This window comes from Plecotus auritus (genome assembly GCF_963455305.1).
Source record: "Plecotus auritus genome assembly, chromosome: 3".
Taxonomy (NCBI): domain Eukaryota; kingdom Metazoa; phylum Chordata; class Mammalia; order Chiroptera; family Vespertilionidae; genus Plecotus; species Plecotus auritus.
In genome coordinates this window covers 29,446,004-29,463,043 of record NC_137772.1, presented here as the reverse complement: position 1 = coordinate 29,463,043, position 17,040 = coordinate 29,446,004, and the positions used below count along the sequence as shown (strand labels likewise).

General features: G+C 42.0%; 1 protein-coding gene across 1 annotated transcript in view; it reads left to right on the top strand.

Moving 5' to 3' along the window:
* Positions 1-17,040, top strand: part of SH2D4A (SH2 domain containing 4A) — a 108,871-nt gene that overhangs the window by 20,085 nt on the left and 71,746 nt on the right. The window contains exon 3 of the mRNA XM_080660431.1: positions 9,278-9,391. The gene's annotated coding sequence lies outside the window, so the exon portion shown is untranslated. The remainder of the gene's footprint in view (positions 1-9,277; positions 9,392-17,040) is intronic.

Here is a 17,040-nt window from a genome sequence, read left to right as displayed (position 1 = left end):
AATCAAAATAGCTCTCTGCTTAATAAGTCTTACTTTAAATAGCTACAAGGAAGTTATACAGCCCTAGGAACTAGCTAGAAGCAAACTGATGGGCTCTGACAGGTTATCAGGAGGGAAAAAGAAACTATTTCAAGAGGAGTCATCCGGCATAGAGGAGAACAGCTATTTTGCACCTCGGAAAATTTTAATCTTGGGATAAGCCGGAAAAATATTTTTTAAATAAGACACAAGTAAAGATCCTGGGGTTTTAATCTGGATTTTTCAGTTCTGTGGCTGTCAATAGCCCCTGCAGCCCCTAGTGTGGGGTGCCATCATGGCCACCATTGTCACCACAGCAGGGATGTTTTTTGACAAGGAGGCTGCTGTGTCTAGGTTTTAAGCATAGGAATGTAAAACCTGGTTTTGAAAAGTTTTACTTCCTCGTTGCCCATCTAGTAAAGTCCTCGTTCTGTTTATTCTTTTCGATAGCATCAATTTCCTAAGTGCAACAGTAACAACATTACTGCTAAAACAAGTCCCATAATGCTGTTGGGAACAGAGTGGATTGGGGAGGGAGAGATGTCAGAACTCTTTTAAAAGGAATTTGGGCTCTTTAATGCACACCAGCGAAGTCTAAAGTCTTTTGAGGGCCATTTCAAATTTCTACTGAGACTGAGATTTCTGTGAGGCCCCCAGATGTTTTGAAAGGAGAAAAGTTGAGAGTTCCTACAGTCAAAAAGTACCTTCTTAAGAAGAATCAGTCCTGCCTTGTTAGGATCTGGATTGGTCTGAGATGGTAATCTTCCAGATGTCAGGTGGCCTGGATAATGGTTGTCAGATGTTCTGGACACAAGAACATTCTTTCTTAAGTTCTTCACATGCACAATCTTTCCTAAGTTCTTCAGGGGATTATCTATAGGGTTTCTCTCTCTCTCTCTCTCTCTCTCTCTCTCTCTCTCTCTCTCTCTCTCCCCTCTCTCTCTCCCCCCTCTCCCTCTCTTCCTCTCTCTCTCTCCCTCTCCAGGTATTGATGCATAACTGAAATTCAGAAATTCAGAAGTTTAAGTCCTCAGGCTAGCTAACATAAAATAAAATCTATTCCTCATGTTTCTGCCCATTCTGATTTAAGTAATTTTGTTAGTTTGGTTTTGGTGAATCCATAGCCAGCGGTGAATCCATTTTGTTTCTTCACCACTTCCTCTGGTTGCTTCAAAAAGAAGATGTGGGGGTGAGGGCAGGCCCTATCCCAAAGGCCAAGAGGGCCGGATGCCTGGGGGCAGGTATGAGGGAGCAAGCTGCAGGGGAACCCTCTGTGACTGCCTCCAGGTGCCCTGCGACCAGTCCCCTGGTTTGGCACCTGAGGGGATGGACCGGATGGTAAGGACATATGGGAGACTCACAGCGATGCCAAGGTCCACCCCAGTTCCAAAACAGTCGTCTGCTTCCCTGAAGCCAAAGGTCAGGGGAACTCCTTACCACTGCCATCCTAGGCATGCCCGGAAGTCCGCTGATGAGAGACACCTGGAGGCCAAACCACCACGGAGGCCCAGCTCTTCCTCCACAGGTCCATAGGGGCCTGATTCAAATGACCTTCCCCACTCTCCATCAGAGTGCAGAGCGGGGAGCCCCTAGCTCCAGGAAGACAGCTTGCAGGCCTGGGGCAGTCCCCATTCACACAGGCCTAAAGGTCCAAGGTCCGGGCAAATGTAGTGATAGACTGGACCACAGGGGGGAACTTGTGGGGTATACACTTCACTGCCTGAGTCCAAAACAGAGCAGTTAATTCCCCTGATGCCAGATGAATGTAGCATAAATATATACCACATATGTATACATACAGTTGACCCTTGTCGAAAATCACAGATAACTTCTTTCCTAAAATGTATTTGTCCCTCAGTAACTGCAGGGGATTGGTTCCAGGACCCCTGTGGATACCTACATCCTTGGATGCTCAAGTTCTCTATAAATTGGTATAATTCAATGCATACAGTTGCATCTGCAGACTCCCATCCACCAATCGAAAACAGAGCAGGTATTTATTGAAAAAAATCTGCATATAAGTGGACCAAGTTCAAAGCTGTGCTGTTCAAAGATCAACTCTGCATGGAAATAAATGCACAATAACAAATATAGCAATAGATATACTTCTTAATTACAACACTGAGTTTAATATTTTTTGTCCCCTGGTTAATTTACATATTAAGTGTCTACTTTCTGGAGCTGGCAGTGTGCTATGAAGCTCTCAGCTTCCTATATCCTCATATCAATGGTGGCTTTGGAAGCTGTACAATCCTTTGGAAAGCAATTTGGCAATGTGTATAAAGAATCATACCAATATTAAAGCCCTTTGGCTCATAATTCTTCCTCTGGGAATGTATTCTAAGGAAATAATCCAAACTATAAGGAAAACCATATGCTCATAGATGTTCACTGCAGTATTTATAGTGAAAAACTGGAAGCAATTTAAATGCTAACTAATAGAGAATGATGATGGTACACCATAGAAGGAATATTATGCAGATATTAAAATTACTGCACAGGAGGGGGAAAAATGGTGACAGAATAGACAGACGTGTCCCGAGCCTTGTCCCAGAGCTGATAGAAAGAACAGCTGAGGGTCGCATGGGTAGTGTTTGTTGGTGAGTTGAGGGACAGCTATACTCCAGGAGACTGTGGGGGACTACTGGGTGGGGCTCCCCTGACCTGGCAGCCCCCACTGCTGCTGGGTTCCCTCCTGGAGCGACCGGCTTGGAAGCGGAGACAACATGAAACAAAACAACATCCGCATGATAGGGGTTACAGAAGGAGAGGAAACTGAGCAAGGAATAGAAAACCTGTTTGAAGAAATAATGATAGAAAACTTCCCTGATGTAGGGAAGAAAAAACCCACACAAATCCAAAAAGCTCACAGAGTCCCAAGCAAAATGAACCCCAAAAGACCGATGCCAAGGCACATTATAATTAAACTGGCAAACACCAACGACAAAGTAAGAATCTTAAAAGTGGCCAGAGAGAGACAGAAAGTTACCTACAAAGGAACCCCCATCAGACTAGCGACTGATTTCTCAACACAAACTCATGAGGCAAGTAGGGAATGGAATGAAATATACAAAGTAATGCAAAGGAAGGGTCTGAATCCAAGAATACTGTACCCAGCAAGGCAATCAATCAAAATTGAAGGTGAAATCAGGAGCTTCACAGACAAAAAAGGACTAAGGGAATTTATTACCACCAAACCAGCAATGCAAGAAATGCTAAAGGGTCTGCTGTAAAAAAAAAGAAATAGGAAGCAAAGAAGGAACACAAGGGTAAAGAATAAAAATGGCGACAAATAAGCACCTATCAATAATAACTTTAAATGTAAATGGATTAAATGCCCCAATCAAAAGACATAGGGTAACGGATTGGATAAGAAAACACAACCCATATATCTGCTGTCTACAAGAAACCCACCTCAGAAAAAAAGACCCACACAGACTGAGGGTGAAGGGATGGAAAAAGGTTTTTCAGGCAAATGGAAATGAAAAAAAAGCTGGGGTAGCAATACTTATATCTGACAAATTAGATCTCAAAGTGAAGGACATAACAAGAGATAAGGAAGGCCACTTCATAATACTAAAGGGAGCAATCCAACAAGAAGAAATAACTCTGGTAAACATATATGAACCCAATATAGGAGCACCCAAATACATTAAAAAAACTCCTGGAGGATATCATGGGAGAGATTGACAGCAATACAATCATAGTAGGAGACTTTAATATCCCACTATCAACATTGGACAAATCCTCTAAAAAAATAATCAGCAAAGAAATATCAATCCTAAATGACTCACTAGACCAGGTGGAATTAATTGACATCTTCAGAACATTTCACCCCAAAGCCACAGAATATACATTCTTCTCAAGTGCACATGGGTCATTTTCAAAGATAGACCATATGTCGGGTCATAGGCAAAGTCTCTTCAAATTCAAGAAGATAGAAATCATATCAAGCATCTTCTCAGATCACAGTGGCATAAAACTGGAAATCAACTACAATAAAAACAATCCAAAAAAATCAAACACATGGTGACTAAACAGCATGCTATTAAACAATGACTGGGTTACCAGAGAGATCAAAGAAGAAATAAAAAAACATCATGGTAACAAACGACAATGAAAACACAACAATCCAAAATCTATGGGACACAGTGAAGGCAGTCTTGAGAGGGAAGTTCATAGCTCTACAAGCCTACTGCAAAAAACAAGAAACAATAGTAATAAATTATGTAACCCTACAACTCAAAGAGTTAGAAAGAGAGCAATAAGAAAAGCCCAGTGTACAAAGAAGGAAGGAAATAATAAAGATCAGAGTGAAGATAAACGACATTGAGACCAAAAAAACAATACAAAAGATCAACAAAACCAAGAGCTGGTTTTTGAAAGGATAAACATTGATGAACCTCTAGCCAGGCTCACCAAGAAGCAAAGAGAGAGGACCCAAATAAACAAAATCAGAAATGAAAGAGGAGAAATAACAACAGATGCCACCGAAATACAAAGGATTGTCAGCCCTAACTGATTTGGCTCAGTGGATAGAGCGTCGGCTTGTGGACTGAAAGGTCCCAGGTTTGATTCCAGTCAAGGGCATGTACCTTGGTTGTGAGCACATCCCCAGTAGGAGGTGTGCAGGAGGCAGCTGATCGATGTTTCTCTCTCATCGATGTTTCTAACTCTCTATCCCTCTCCCTTCCTCTCTGTAAAAAAAACAATACAATATATTTTAAAAAATATTATGAACAATTCTATTCCAACAAACTGGACAATCTGGAGGAAATGGACATATTCCTAGAAAAATATAACCTTCCAAAACTCAATCAGGAAGAATCTAAACATCTCAATAGGCCAATAACTATGGAAGAAATTGAAGCAGTCATCAAAAACAGGGGGGTGGGGTCAAGAATGGGAGGTAGGGGATAATGGGGAAATAAGGACATATATGTAATTCCTTAATCAATAAAGAAATTAAAAAAAATAAAAATAAGAAAAGTAAAAAAAAAAAAAGAGCTTCCAGCAAACAAAAGCCCGGGGCCAGACAACTTCACAGGGGAGTTTTACCAAACATTCAAGGAAGAACTAAACCTATCCTCCTCAGACTATTCCAAAAAATTCAAGAGGAAGGAACACTTCCAAGCTCATTCTATGAAGCCAGCATCACCCTAATACCAAAACCAGATAAAGACAACACAATGAAAGAGAATTACAGGCCAATATTCCTCATGAACTTAGATGCCAAAATCCTCAACAAAATTCTAGCAAATCGTATCCAGGAGCATACCAGAAAGATCATACACCATGACCAAGTAGGATTTATCCCAGGAATGCAAGGATGGTACAATATTCACAAATCAATAAACATGATACATTACATAAACAAATTGAGAGAAAAAAATCACATAGTCATATCAATTGATGCAGAAAAAGCATTTGACAAAATCCAACACCCTTTCTTGATAAAAACTCTCAACAAATTGGGAATAGAAGGATCATACCTCAACATAATAAAAGCCATATATGACAAACCCACAGCTAACATCATACTCAATGGGCAAAAACTAAAACCATTTCCCCTAAGAACAAGAACAAGACAGGGATGCCCACTCTCACCACTCCTGTTCGACATAGTCCTGGAAGTATTAGCCATTGCAATTAGACAAGAAGAAGAAATAAAAGGCATCCAAATTGGAAAAGAAGAATAAAGCTGTCCTTATTTGCAGATGACATGATATTGTACATAAAAACCTGAAAGACTCCATCAAAAAACTAATAGACTTAATAAATGAATTCGGCAATGTAGCAGGATACAAAATTAATGCCAAGAAAACTATGGCATTTCTATACACCAATAGTAAACTTACAGAAAGAGAGACTAAAAAAGCAATCCCATTTACCATCGCACCAAAAAAATTAAGATACCTAGGAATAAACTTAACTAAGGTGGTAAAAGACCTATACGCGGAAAACTACAGGACACTGAAAAAAGAGATAGAGGAAGACGTAAACAGATGGAAGAACATACCATGTTCATGGATTGGTAGAATCAACATCATTAAAATGTCCATACTGCCCAAAGCAATCTATATTCAATGCACTCCCCATTAAAATACCAACGGCATATTTCACAGACCTAGAAAGAACTCTCCAAAAATTCATCTGGAATAAAAAAAGACCCCGAATAGCCACAGCAATCCTGAGAAAGAAGAACAAAGTAGGTGGTATCTCATTACCAGATTTCAAGCTGTACTACAAAGCCACTGTTCTCAAAACAGCCTGGTACTGGCACAAGAACAGACATAGAGACCAATGGAATAGAATAGAGAATCCAGATATCGACCCAAACCACTATGCTCAATTAATATTTGACAAAGGAGGCATGAACATACAATGGAGTCAAAACAGTCTCTTCAATAAATGGTGTTGGGAAAATTGGACAGATACATGCAAAAAAATGAAACTAGACCACCAACTTACACCATACACAAAAATTAACTCAAAATGGGTACAGGACTTAAACATAAGACGGGAAACCATAAAAATACTAGAGGAATCCACAGGGAGAGAAATCTCAAACATATGCCGAAGCAATTTCTTCACTGATACCGCTCCTAGGGCAATGAAAGCTAAAGAGAAAATAAACAAATGGGACTACATCAAAATAAAAAGCTTCAACAAAACAACAAGAAAGCCCAGTGTATGGGAGAACATATTTGCAAATGTTATCACTGATAAAGGTTTAATCTCCAACATCTACAGGGAACTTATGCAACTTAATAAAAGGAAGATAAATGATCCAATAAAAAAATGGGCAACGGACCAAAATAGAATCTTTTCGAAAGAAGACAGAAGGAAGGCCAAGAGACATATGAAAATATGCTCAAAGTCACTAATTTTCCGAGAGATGCAAATCAAAACGACAATGCGGTACCATCTCACACCTGTCAGAATGGCAACCATCAACAAATCAACAAACGACAAGTGCTGGTGAGGATGCGGAGAAAAAGGAACCCTCGTGCACTGCTGGAGGGAATGCAGACTGGTGTAGCCACTGTGGAGAACAGTATGGAGTTTCCTCAAAAAACTAAAAATGGAGCTCCCATTTGACCCAGTAATCCTACTTCTAGGATTATATCCCAAGAAACTAGAAACACCAATCAGAAAGGATATATGCATCCCTATGTTCATAGCAGCAATTCACCATAGCTAAGATTTGGAAACAGCCTAAGTGCCCATCAGCAGATGAGTGGATTAGAAAACTATGGTACATCTACACAACGGAATACTACACTGCTATAAAAAAGAAGGAATTCTTACCATTTGCAGCAGCATGGATGGACCTGGAGAGCATTATGTTAAGTAAAATAAGCCAGACAATGAAAGAAAAATACCACATGATCTCACTCATCTATGGAAAATAAAGAACATTATAACCTGATGAATAAAAAGATAGATACAGAGGCAGTAAAGCACCGAACAGACTGTCAAATTACAGCGGGAAGGCTGGGGAGTGTTGGGGAGGGAGGGAAATAGATCAACCAAAGGACTTGTATGCATGCATATAAGCACACCAATGGACACAAGACACTGGGGGCGGGGGTGGGATGAGGGCATGCGACAGGGAGTAGGGGAGGCTGGGGGAAGGTCAATGGGGGGAAAAAAGGAGATATATGTACTAATATATGTAATATTTTAAACAATAAAAATATTTTAAAAATTACTGCACAGGAAATAGCATTAAGCACAATGCAAGGCTCTATTGTTACAAGTAGGAATAAAGCTTAGAAGCAGATGTTTAAAAAATTACACTTTCTGAGTTAAGAGAGTAGATGACTTTCTCCTTACTAAATGTTCTGTGATTTTCCTCTACTATAATATAATATAAGAAAAGTAGAATTAGAGTGTAATCAAGTTAGAAAAGTGTGCTTTGTTCTTTGTCATTCAACTAACCACATCTACATGAAAGGCAAGAAGTATTGGCCAGCCAGGCATCACTATTCACTTGTTAGCTGTTGTTTTTTCCTTAATTGCAGATACGGTGTCAGAGAAGAAAACACATTTTGAATGTCTTGAAAACCAAACTTATTAAATGATTAAAAAGAACGTTCTATCTCCGAGTGGCCACTGCACAGAGCAGGCTAGGCCCCACACCCACTCCTACCAAGTCAATTACAGAGCTGTGCTACCTCCAGCCCTGCGGTGGATTCGGGCTAGGCAGTGTCCAGGAGACCTGTCTCCTGGGATCTGAGCTTCCTTGTTCACTAGAGCTATGGGAAGGACTCAAAGAAGAATCACAAAAGGATAAAGGCCCCTGTTTTTCATCTCACTACAAGGTCCTCATCAAAAATATCACACTGAACAGTGCGTATTTCCAGAAGCCATCTCAAATTCCTACAAGAATAAGATGATTATCTATGTGAACAAAACATCCAGATTTAAAAATAAGAATTTACTCTATGCCAGCACTATCAAAAACATTCTGGTGGGGGCTGGGTGGCAGGACCCTTAAGCAAGGTGCCTGTCTTCACAGGGGCCTGACATTGGGTACGGAAGACGGGGCAGTGAGGAGGGTGTATAAGAATGGGGACATGACAGTAAACCCAGAGACGAACAAATGAAGATCAAAGTCCTACTAGGTAAAGAAGAAGAAAACCATAAGAGAAGAAAGAGACAGGGAACTGTAGGGCTGGGAGAGATACTAACATAAAAAAAGACATTCTTATGAGGGCAGGCTACCTATGGACCGTAGAACATGCCAGATACAAGAGTACCATTATAAAATAAACGGAGTTTGGGTTTGGCTTCATGTTCCCGCTTTCTGTTTGAGGTACTAGGAAACTCCATTTTGACCAAGTGCAAACACATCCTTTTTCATGTTGCTGTGTCAGAAATTTCAATCAAGTCTCAGAGCACAGCGCAGCACTCAGATTGTCATTTCTGTGACGGGGCAGGTGATGGATGGGTGCGGCTGACTCAGGTCTGCTGTGTGCTGAGTTCTGTGGCCGCCCTGCCAGCGTGTGAGCCCATCAATCCTGGCCCTGGCTGGCACGTTCGGCCTCTATTTTAGGTTGCCGAATATGGCTTTAGTCCCGGCCAAAAGATTACTTGAAAGCTTAAACAGTCACTAAAATTATCCTGTTGTTTTATTGCTTGAATGATGAACTAAGATATCATTCCTGAAGGATGTGGCCAGGGTTTTTATTACCATGCAGGTGACTTCGTTCTGTTGTCAAATTTAAAAGCTCTGCTCTCTTTCCCAAGACAGGGACACTAGGACAGGGACATCAGCGAATTTTTTGAAGATCATGTGGGAATTTCTGCATCGGTCAGTCAACATCCCCTGGGCATCAACTTGATGCAAGGAACTGTGCTGGATAAGGCAAGTTAAATTTGTTATTTCTGTATAACAGAAGCCCAGCTTTCAGAAGGCTCAGATTGAGCATCCTCGAGAGATCGGACAGGACGTCAAATAAAAACAAGGGTTCAATAACAGTGAAAGTCACTAACACAGATTGATTGCAAGGCCCACATTATTTCCCACCCAACTCCCACCATGTACTCTGCCCAGTTCTCCCTTTCCCTCCCTCTGCCCCATCATTCTGGCCACCACCCTGTTCCCCAAGTATGTCAGGGCCCTCCCACCTGAGGGCTTCCGAACAGGCCCTCTCCACCCTCTAAATGCTCTTCCAGATGTCTATATGGTTTCTCCTTCATATTCTTAGGCGTTTACCCACATTTCATGCTCTGAGGAAAGCCTTCCCAGCCACCCTATCTATATTTGCATCCACTTTCCCTATATTTCTGGTTCCCTGCTTTATTTCTGTCCTCAGCACTTACTATCATCTAACTTAATATATGGTGTCTTTATTTAGATTGCTTATTATCCTTCTCCCCCACTGAAATGTAAGCTCCGTGAGGGCAGGAAATTTTGTCTGTTTTATTACTGCTACATCCCCAGAACCTAGAACATGTCCAACACATGCCAGGTATTCCTAAACATTTATCAAATAGTCATCAAATGGCCCTAACCGGTTTGGCTCAGTGGATAGAGCGTCGGCCTGCGGACTGAAGGGTCCCAGGTTCGATTCCAGTCAAGGGCATGTACCTTGGTTGCGGGCACATCCCCAGTGGGAGGTGTGCAGGAGGCAGCTGATCGATGTTTCTCTCCCATCGATGTTTCTGACTCTCTATCCCTCTTCCTTCCTCTCTGTAACAAATCAATAAAATATATTAAAAAAAAAAATAGTCATCAAATGAATGAGCAAATGGCCCTTGTGTTCCCTGCTCTGAGCTACGTGTCTTACATGTCAATACTGAAAGCCCCTCAGCAGCGCCAGGAGGCAGATGTTACTTGTAGGAACCGAAGTGCTTGTCCTGAAGCCCATGGCAATGAGGAGACCTCCCCAAAGGCTTCCCAGGGCGTGGGAAATTCACTCTGGTCTAAGGCCTTTGGCTCAGAAACACTTGACCAAGTTCCCAAAGTGCTAATAGAGTCATTTACAGTGAGAGGGAAAACTGCCCCCGAACAGCCATGAACACCACACACGATGAAAGCCTTTCCTCTGTAGCCAGACCCACACGGGAACCAAACCATCAACCCATAGCTACATCCCTCCCGCATCTGTCTCCACATTAGGACTGCCCACCCGAAGTCCCACCTGAAGCTCCCACCTCTCCGCCAGGTCAAATCTCCCTCTGCCTGGACGGCAACTGGGGGAGGGCTGATCCCTTTCTTTTGCCCCTTTGGGGCAGCCTGAATCCCCACTTTCTTGCCCTCCTGCTTCCAGTCGGATGCCCACGGGAGACCCAGCAAGACAACTGAAGGTCTGGAAGAGAATGAGCCAGGGATATTTCCTGGAATTGCCCACTGAACGCCCTTCAATTTGACAGTGGCTCTTAGGTCCAGGATGGCATTCCTCCCTCGGGCCTTCCATCCCCAGGTGGTAATAGCTCGCCACTGAGCAGTCTCTAGATGCTTCACCATCTCTTGTCATTTCACTTAGCCCTATCCACACCTTTATAAATAATCTGTTTATTAAATTACCTTCAATTAACCCTCCAAGTGTGCCATCTGTTTTCTCCCAGGACCCAGATTGATGCTCACTGTCAAGGTTTGACTTGTCTGAATCTCAGAGGCTAATCAACTGACCAACTCTTCTACCAGTTAACAGGAGCTTTTCCAGATCAGCATTGTCTGGTAGAGCTTTCTGTGATGATGGAAATGCCCTAAATTTACATTGTCCAACCTAATAGCCACTAGCCATATTGTCTGATGAGCTCTTGAAATGTGGGGAACTAACTTTAATTTAATTTTAAATAGCCATATTTGACCACCACATTGGACAACACAGGTTTCACCACTAGTCAATAACAACTGGCCTGGTAGTTAGTTATTTGTCCTTCAAATGACATATCTGTGTCTCATATTTTATGGTAGCAATCTTCCTAATCTCCAGGTTTTGGGTGGAAAACTCACCAGGACTTACAATAATACTATCTAAAGAGGTTAGACAACTTGCCAAAGTGGGTTATGCATTAGTAGTTATGAGAGGGAACCCTGGACTTGTTATAGGCTGGGGGAAGTGTAAGTGTGGATTGTAGGGCTCCTGTCTCTGCTCTGTTTCTCATAGGGCTCCTGTCTCTGCTCTGTTTCTGTTGGGAAGATGGGACAAAAATTTCCCCCTTTACCTATACAGAAAAAAATTCAGCAAATCCTATATAATAAAAGCCTAATATGCTAAGTGTCTGTTCGTCTGGTGGGCCGTTCAACCAATCAAAGCATAATATGCTAATGATATGCTGAGGCCGCTCAACCGCTTGCTATGATGTGCACTGACCACCAGGGGGCAGACAGTCGACTGGTTGACCAGTTGCTCTGATGTGCACTGACCACTATGGGGCAGACACTCTGAGTAGTAGATTAGCTTGCTGTTGGGGTCCCGCAGATTGGGACTGAACAAGACAGGCCAGACACGCCCTGGATCCCTCCTGTGGCCCCTCCCCAGCTGGCCAACCTCCCATGTCCCTCCCCAGCTCTGATCATGGCCTGCACCCTCTTGCAATCCAGGACCCCTCGGGGGATGTTGGAGAGCCAGTTTCGGCTTGATCCCGCTCAACACAGGAGCTGCCCCCTGGTGGTCAGTGCACTCCCACAGGGGGAGCACTGCTCAGCCAGAAGCCCGGCTGATGGCTGGTGAGTGCAGCGGCAGGCTGGCAAGCGCAGCGGCAGTGGCAGGAGCCTCTCCTGTTTCCATGGCAGTGCTAAGGAGGCAGGGGGAGCAGTCCTAAGCCATCAGTCAGACATCCCCTGAGGGCTCCCAGACTGCGAGAGGTGCAGGCTGGGCTGAGGGGATCCCCTTCCCAGTGCACGAATGTCATGCACTAGGCCTCTAGTAGATAATAATATAACAGTAGAGAGTACATTCAGAAAGGAGGAATGACTGACTGACGGAGCTGGGGAGAGAGACTGGACAGGCACAGGCTAGCCTCCCTCTGCTTAGGAATTAGCTGCCTGTGGGAAGCACTCGTTCTGCTCTCTCCTCCATCAGGAAGTCACATGAAGCAGGATGCCTGATGGAGGGCCTGGCCTGACCCAATGAGCATGTGTGTCCAACTCTGGAGCTCAGTGTCAGAAAGCCTCCTTCATAGCAGATATAAACTGTGCCCTGCACTTACCAGTAATTAAGGAGTCATTTAGGTCTCCCATCTGTCTTACTCTTGTCTTTTTTCCTAAGTGGTTCAGAACTTGGAAAAGAAAGAGTGGTGTGATTACTGAGATGCTTCAAACACTCCAATTTAAGAGTCTGGTAAATGTGTTGTGATGGTGATAACCATCTAATGTGGCAGGAAGAGCTGGCAAAGGAAGAGCATAGCCCCAAGAGGAGCTCCGTGAGAGAAAGTGTGCACAGGAAATGCAGGAGGAGGAAGACAAGGCAAGACTCAGCATCACCATGTGTCTGAATCCAACACTGTTTTGATTGTTATTTTATCGATTAGGCTTGTAACTCCACAAAGGAAAGCACTGTTTTGTTCATTGTTGAATCGTCAACACTTAGCTTTTGCCTGGTACGTAGTAGTTGCTCAATAAATACCTTTTGAATTAATAAGTAAAACACAATTGCCAGTGGTAGAGTCAGAGACTTCTTTTACAGGTGAATACACTAAGGCCAAGGGAACTCGATTACCCAAGGAGGAACTGCTAATTCATGGCAACACCCGGGCTCCCTGGATCCGACATTCTTTCCATGACAACATGTTGTCTTCCTCTCCTCCAAGCTGCCTCCCAACTCCAGGCTCTTGATGTATGATCTCACCTTTGACTTAATTTACTTTAATGCTTTTTAATCTCTGACTTTAACATATACACTGAGTGTCCAGATTATTATGATCTCTGAACACATAATAATCTGGCCACTCAGTGTATATCCTATATAATAAAAGGCTAATATGAAAATTGTCCCCTCGACCAGGGGTTCAACCAGCAGGCAGGCCAGCCAACCGCCCATGTCCCATCCCCCTGGCCAGGCTGGCTGGACCCCACCCATGCACGAATTCATGTACTGGGCCTCTAATATATATATACACTGAGTGGCCAGATTATTATGCATTCAGAGATCATAATAATCTGGCCACTCAGTGTATATAAATATTTTTTGGTTAGTCCTCATCCTAGGATATTTTCTCCATTGATTTTCAAAGAAAATGGAAGGGAGAGGGAGAGACACAGAGAGAAACATCGATGTGAGAGAGACACATCGACCAGTTGCCTCCCGCATGTGTCCTGTCTGGGGCCAGGGATCTAGCCTGCAACTGAAGTACATGTCCTTTAGTCCAAGTGTGAGTACTCTATCCACTAAGCCAAACCGGCTAGGGCTGACTCTAATTTTTTGGACTAGTCAAGCAAAACAACTCCTCTCCCCTAAACACAATTTGTTTCCTCTTGTCTCCGAGCCTCTGTGCATGCTCTTCTCACTATCCGAAATGGGCAGTGCCTCACCAAACCAGGTTCCTTTTAAATCCCCATTCAATTACACCTCCTCACCTCTGAGAACTCCTTCCTGATCATCCTTACCTCGCTTTAATTGTAGCATTAGAGCATTTATTTTACCTTTGGTATAAACATTCTTGTGAGCTATGGTTGTTTAAGTAGAACTTTAGATAGAACTGAAAGATATTAGGATGGGCACTGAGCTCTCATGGATAGGAATAGAAACTGTCCTCTTTATAAAAATAATAAAATAAAATTAGGAAGATGAAAATCCTAATTCATTTATTTTAATTCTGCTGTGAGAAAAGCTAGTATATTTATTTATGGAATTTAATTTCTTCAGAAATTCACATTATTCTTTGACTTTTTAAAAAGATAACTTTTTATAAAAACTACTCCATTATATTCACAAAGATGGGACATTTGATTCTAACTTTAAAACAGAAATGAAAAGGAAGACTTGTGGTCACTTGGGAAGTATAGGGAAATATTTATTTTCAAATGTAATTCTGAAGTTTTGTTGGTCATTTAGGGCTCAGTTTTTAGTACATAATGATAATTTAGTATCTGTATATTTTTTGTTCAATTTTGCAATAATATTTATTAGGTATTGTATGTACTGTGTCCCAGTTGTCTGTCTATTTATTTATTTATTTATATTTCAGAGAAGAAAGGAGAGGGAGAGAGAGATAGAAACATCAATGATGAGAGAAAATCATTGATCAGCTGCCCTGCATGCCCCCTACTGGGGATCAAGCCCACAACCAGGGCATGTGCCCCTGACTGAAATTGAACCTGGGACCCTTCTATCCGCAGGCCAATGCTCTATCCACTAAGTCAAACCGGTAAGGGCCCCAGTTGTCTTGATGTTTCCTTAAGGAGTTTAAAATCTAGAGTAGATGCAACACTTACATATATGAAACAATTAAATAACAACCTAAGGCAGACGAGATTTACGTACCATGGAGATTAGGAAGCAGATGATTATATAAATGCTTATGATTTTCAGAGAATGGTTTCCCTTTCAAAAGCATTATATTGGTTAACCATCCAACAATTCAAACTATAAAGCACACTTAATGAGGCAAGACATTACGCAATGACTCTAACCACTGACATGCTTCATTAACCATATCTTTGGTGTGGGGCTTAATTTTTGTTAATTGGCAGGTCTTTTATTCCCTTGCCTCTAATTTTTTAAATTTATTTTTCAATTACAGCTGACATACAATATTGTATTAGTTTTAGGTGTTCAACATAGCGATTAGACATTTACAATCCTTACAAAGTGATCACCTTGGTAAATCCAGTACCTACCTGGCACCATACATTCCAATATTATTGACTGTATTCCCTATGCTGTACTTTACATCCCCATGACTACTTTTGTAACTGGCAGTTTGTACTTCTTAATCCCTTTTCCTTTTTTTGTCCACCACCCAAATCCTTCCCATCTGGCAGCCATCAGTTTGTTCTCTGTATCTACAAGTTTGTTGGCTTATTTTGTTTTTCAGATTCCACATATAAGTGAAATCATAGGGTACTTGTCTTTCTCTGCCTGACTTATTTCATTTAGCATAATACCCTGTTGTTGCAAATGGCAAGATTTAATTCTTATGGCTGAATAATATTCCATGGTATATATGTATTACATCTTCTTTATCCATTCACCTATTGATGGGCACCTAGTTTGCCTCTTTACCTTGGCTATTGTAAATAATGTGGCAATAACACAGGGGAATTGTGCAATTGTTTTTGGAAGGCTATCCAAGTGTTGGAAATCCATATATCTTTTCAAATTTGTGTTTTGGATTTCTTTGAATAAATACCCCAGAAGTAGAATTGCTGAGTCATATGGTAGTTTCATTTTTAATTTTTTTAGAAATCCTCATCGTGGTTGTACTAAATTACAATCCCAACAACAGTGTATGAGGGTTCCCCTTTCTCCACATCCTTGCCAACACTCGTTGTTCATTGAAATTTTTATAATAACCATTCTCACAGCTGTGAGGTGATATCTCACTGTGGTTTTGATTTGTAAATTAATTATACCTTTAAGTTATTTAAATAAAAAAATACTTTTCAAGCCATATTTCACAACCACTTCAATAAGACTATTATTCAAGGAAGTTAGAAAAGTACAGAGATGCCTTAAAAAATTATTTCCCTGTATAAAGTCAGTTGAAAAGCCAGTTCGACAGCTTCACTTCCAGGCAGGCAAACTGGCTCAGAAGGTGTAAGCTCTAGCCAGACACTCATGTCATGAGTGACTCAGGGTCTGCTTGCTGTTTCATGGCACGGAAGGCCAGCACCGCTGATAGATTAGCATCTGTGGATGCTGAACATATTTTGGGATTGCAACTCACTTGACACAAACTGAAGAGGAATGTGAAATGTGACAAAGAAGATTCCCAATGTACTTTTCACTCCAGGATGGCAAAATGTGTAATGGTTAAGGACACAAACTTGGGAGTCCAATGGCCTGGGTGGTATCCTGGCTCTGCCACTCTTTAGCTATGTGATCTTGAGCAAGTAACATCTCTGCCTCAGTTTCCTAACCTAAAATATGGAGACAGCGAAAGGTTTACCATGATGGTTAAATAAATGAAACATGTAAGGCATGTATGCCTGGCACACAGTAAACAATTCATGTAAGCTATTTTTTTCACTGAAAGCTATTTGAATTGTTTCTTTAAGGAGACACCACTCCACACTGGGCAGTAGTATCTGGTCCCCTCTCCTCAGTACTAGATCCCATTGTAGAAATCAGCTAGAGAAAAGAACAGGTGGGAAATGACAAAGTCCGTGTGACTATTTGCTGCATCCTCTGTATGTTACCATAGATAGTCAGTCGGAGGGATGGGTGCCCTGGGGCTACAGAGAGTGCATGGCATGCCTGGATCCTGGTACACCTGTGTCCTCTGCACAGCCCCCAGGGAGCCTGCTCCTTTGATTGACTGTCTATAACCACACAACTCTCAAGACAGATAGCCTCCAGGATGAAGGTAACCAACTACAGTTATTTAATCAGGTGTGTGTGT